Genomic DNA, 5,321 nt, shown 5'->3' on the forward strand with positions numbered 1-5,321 from the left:
AGAGAGAGAGAGAGAGAGAGAGAGAGAGAGAGAGAGAGAGAGAGAGAGAGAGAGTGAGTTGCAGGAAGAGAAAAAGTGGTTTTTCAGATCGAAAGTTGTGACTCCGGATGATAAATTAATGTGAAGAAAGGATATAGGTATATATAATTATGTGATCATAGATGATACATGGAAAAGTGAGCTCTTTGAAGGAAGGGAGAGGACCAGCCAGCGCGGGTGGAGCAATGGAGAAGGGGGGAATCATATGAAAATGCAATAGCGATCCTAATTAATTTATGTGCTGACATAAAATTAATAATAGTAATAATAAAAGTATAGTAATGCATTTTTTCTCATTTCTCCTCTTAAATGATTTATAATGCAACTGTATAAATGTCATTATGTATAATGACATAAAATTAATAATAGTAATAATAAAAGTATAGTAATGCATTTTTTCTCATTTCTCCTCTTAAATGATTTATAATGCAACTGTATAAAGATATGTATGGTTGAGAATATAACACAGGGCTGAAATAAGTGTGTGCTACATTTGCCAATGACAGTACAATGGATGTTACAAGAGCAAAGCAGTATTGGGCTAAGGAAGTGACAGGTACTAAGTCAATTAATTATGCCAATATAATTTCTACTTTACAACTAATAGATGCAATGTGTATCATATTAATATCAGAAGAACAGAAAGCCTAGAACTTTGTAGGTGTGACTTTCCCATATATATCTGGAGTTAAATTTTAATAAAACAAAGTAATCTCCGTACGTGAACTTATATTGTGTAAACTATATAAATAAGCCATCTAAATGAAAGCTTTTAAAAAAAAGTTGTGAATATATCATTAATGAAATCTAAATGCTACATTATGAAGTATTCACTTACTGTTAAAAAAAAAAGATTTGAAGAATAAAATAGATATGAGATATAGAAAACCAAAAGAGAAAATGATGGCACAAACCCAACTATTCCAGAAATATTAAATATGAATGAGTTAAACAATCCAGTTAAAAGTTATAGACTGTAGGCTTGGATTTTTAACATCATGCTCCAAGTGAGTGACACCAGCAAGATGGAAGATGGTGGAATGTAAAAGTCCTGGACCCATCTTCTCCCATGGAAATGTGAGGTTAACAGCGATGTATAGAAAATTCTAGCCGGGGAGTGGTGGCGCACGCCTTTAATCCCAGCACTTGGGAGGCAGAGGCAGGCGGATTTCTGAGTTCGAGGCCAGCCTGGTCTACAAAGTGAGTTCCAGGACAGCCAGGACTACACAGAGAAACCCTGTCTCGAAAAACAAACAAACAAAAAACAGAAAATTCTAGAAATTAACTAAGCGTTTCCTGCCTTTTCCAGGTTCATTTAGCGGCTATTGCTTTTTTGTTGGAGACTCAATTGTGTCATGTCATGTTTGTCTGGAAACTGTCTTATAAGAGGATGTTTTTCTGAGAACAGACATTTGGTGTTTCTCTGGAAGTTGCCTGATGAAAGGGCATGTGATGTTTTGTTGGAGCAGATGCTTGAGAGACTTACCATGTTTGGAAAGAGTGTAAGTATAACCCAACAGACAGTGAATGACACTCTTGTATTGGTTTGTCTTGAAACTCTTTGCTGGTCATTGTTGGGCTTTGCTGATGTCCAACAATCCAATCTCCTCACAGTTCTGACTGAACTTCTAGTCAGTCAGTCTTTTCAGGAACAATCTTCCAGGAGTTTTTGTTCACAGGACCCACATTTTGGAAAGAGAGCTCTTACAGGTTGTACTCAGACCTCCCTGAGGATGCCTCCAGTGCTCACATCCAAATAAATAAAGAAATATAAGAAAAACCATTTGAAACCCCTAAACACTCTAATTTTCTACTCCAAGGACTACTTGAACATCTACTAATAGATATCATTTAGTTTCTTAAGTATTTGAAAAATTGAGTATACTGGCTAGTTTTATGTCAACTTAGCACAAAATATATAATCTTCTGAGAGCAAGGAGTCTCAATTAAGAAAATGTCACTGTGAGATTGGAGTGCACACATTCCTGTAGAGTATTTTCCTAATTAGTGATAAATGGGGGAGTAATACCACTCCTGGCTAAGAAAGCTGGCTGAGTGAGCCATTGTGAGCAAGCCGGTAAGCAGCGCCCCTCCGTGGCCTCTACATCAGCTCCTGTCTCCAGATTCTTACCCTGCTTGAGTGCCTATTCTGCTATCCTGATTTCTTTCAGTGATGATTTATGATGTGGAAGTATAAGCCAAATAAACCCTTTCTTCATCAACTTACTTTTGATCATAATGTTTCATCATAGCAATAGTAACAGCAAGACACTGAGCATGTTTCATTATCTTCAAAAATAAAAATATACTTTATATATATATAGAGAGATATAGATATAGATATATAGATATATAGATATATAGATATATAGATATATAGATATAGATATACTAAATTAATAGAAATTTAATAGTGTTAGTCTTCTCTTCCAAAAGACAAACACTATTGTCAAACACATTTTTTGTTACAGTAACAGAAACCTCCTATTGCCAATGATGTTCAACTGGGAGCTTCTAAATGCTTCATGTAGCTATATATTGCACCTTTCCAACATGGTGGTACAATAACTATGTGATTAGACATAGGAGACACCAGCAAACCAAGTCTAACCCTGTTCTTGGTAAGCTATTTCTTCTCTCAGCAGGAGATTCCTGGGAGATTCTAATTCTTGCAGTCCATTCTTTCAATAGTCTGATAGCCAAAGAGGAAAGACAAATATTTCTTTAGAATACATCCATTTCTGCCCCATAGGCTGTTTCTTGAGATGTTAACAAAAATAATAGCATTCTCAGCCTTCGTGAGGCTGAGGCAGAATTACCCTGAGTTCCATGCTAATGTTTCCTCCAGAGTAAGACCCTGTCTGAAAAATGAACCAACAGCCTGATGCCAAGAACCAGCCTCAGCTTAGATACCTATTCTGAGGAAGGGGTGTTTGAGAGCTGGGAAACAAACGACTTGAAGTCAAAATGTGGGTACAAGCTAAGAGCTTGTGTTCTGCTCAGGATAGCTCTGTAGACAACACTTTATAGGTAGCTCTTGGCTCTGTCGTCTGCTTGAGACAGTTTGCTCTCGAGACAGCTCCCTCTCTACTTGAGACAGCTCTCTCTTGCTAGAAAAAAAAAATTTCTAAAAGCTCTCTAGATAGCTCATGGATTTTTTCCAACCAAAGTCAGAAAAGCTGCTATAAAAAATTCTTGGATTTTCTAGAAAAAAACCTAAAAGAGCTCTGTTTTTTCTCCAAAAGATCTCCAGACAGCTCAGCTCTTGCTAGGAAAAATTCTTTTATTTAAAAAAAAAAAAGTTACTGCTTTCTGCTGGCTCATCTCATGCAGACCAAAAAGCCCAGTCTTTTATTTACATATCAGTTCAGTCATTTACTCCAGGTTCCCTCCTGACCACACCAGGAATCAGCATCCCATGACCTTATCCCTTGATTCTTAGAAGACGAGAACAAGCACATTTCACATTTTTTTTTTTTAACATTGCAAAAGAATTCCGAGATCTGCCTGCCTTTGTTAAGCTCAGGCAAAGCTGGGTGGGACCTGGCCCTGAAATTACCATTCCTACCATGCCTAGGCTTGGACCTGGACCTAAACTCTGCCTTTGTAAGCATAAATATAAAACTTAGCTGGGTAGGATCTTGTCCTGAGATCATCCACATTTCCTTATCTCATTCCTCAGTATTGTTCTCACAAGCTGGCTCACAGGACAGCTGCCCTTGTTCCTTTAGATCTGTGAAGCTCCTTATACAGTTCGTATTGCTCCTTATATTTTGCGTAGTTGAGAAATTACATTTTTTGAACTCATGTTTCCAGAGTTCTTTCCCACAGCCTTTCCTGAAAGTCTCGGCTTTTACTGTTTTGCTGAGATATAGACACACCCTTGACTCCTGGACTTGTGCTGTCTCTGATTATCATGGAGTCATTAGTGTTAACAGAGAGAACATTTCTCAAAGGAAGAGCATGAGTGTATGTGCATTATTATACAAACAAGCCTTATGCCCACAGCAGCCATCAATACTTGTGCAGGCCTACGCCTTGCTGGCCCTGTTCCAGGGACAAGGACCATGTCATTCTACCCCTTATACCAACAAGCATCCTGGGGGTGGTAACACAGGCCTTTAGCCCCAGCACTGGAAGGCAGAGGCAGGAAGATTTCTGTGAGTTTGAGGTCAGTCTGGTCTACAGAGTTAGTTACACAGTAGCCAGGGCTATACAGAGAAACCTTGTCTCAAAAAAAAAAAAAAGTAAAATATACTTCCTCGTTAAAATAAACAAACAAAAACACTAGTCTCAAAAAAGTTGTGAGAAAAGTTTTTTTTGTTTCTTTTTATTCTATTAAGGGTGGCTAACCTGCCAAGGCCAATATTCCATATATAAATGTCCCTCAATTTGTTTGTAAAACATTATTTATTTATTTATTTGCCCATTGTTGTTGTATAAGACAGCATCTCACTAAGTAACTCTGGCTGACCTCAAACTCATGGAAATCTGCCTGACTTTGTTTTCCAAGTGCTGGGACTAAAGGCTCCACACCAAGCTTGACTTGTTTTGTTTTGTTTTGTTTTGTTTTGTTTTGTTTTGTTTTGTTTTGCTTTGACAAGGACTCTTGTAGCTCAGATTGGCTGTACACTCAGTATGTGGCTGAAGATGACCTAGAACTCTTGATCCTAGCCTCCATCTTCCAAGTATGAGCACTGGGAGTTTGACATCACACTGGTTTAAAAGACATTGACTTTGTTTTAGGCTCTGGATACATGACCTTGACTCACTCAGATTTTGGTATGTAGAACAGGCTGACCGTGAACTCTTAAGAGATCGTCCTCTACTTTCTGAATGTTGGGCTTAAAGACATGCACTATCACATGAAGTTAATGTTGCTTGAGTACTTTGAACTCTTAGAGGTCAAAGTCAGCCAGTTCCAGGACAGCCAGGGCTAAACAGAGAAACCCTGTCTCGACAGACCAAAACAAAAACAAAAATAACAACAAAGAAGATATAAATATTAAAATAAATAACAACAAAATAAAAATAAATTCTTTTTCTTAAAATATTTTTAAATTATGCATATATGTGTATGTGTGTGCCGGAAACTGATCTCCTTGGAGTTAGAGTTACAGGCAGATTAGGTCCTTGAAAAGAGCAGCAGGTACCTGTAAAGTCTAAGCCTTCCCTGAAGCCCTTAGTTTGGTCAGTGGGCATTTTAACCCTCTCCAATTCTTTCTTTCTTTCTTCCTTCCTTCCTTCCTTCCTTCCTTCCTTCCTTCCTTCCTTCCTTCCTT

The sequence above is a fragment of the Grammomys surdaster genome, unplaced genomic scaffold, assembly GCF_004785775.1.
Source record: "Grammomys surdaster isolate TR1022 unplaced genomic scaffold, NIH_TR_1.0 125807, whole genome shotgun sequence".
Classification (NCBI taxonomy): Eukaryota; Metazoa; Chordata; class Mammalia; order Rodentia; family Muridae; genus Grammomys; species Grammomys surdaster.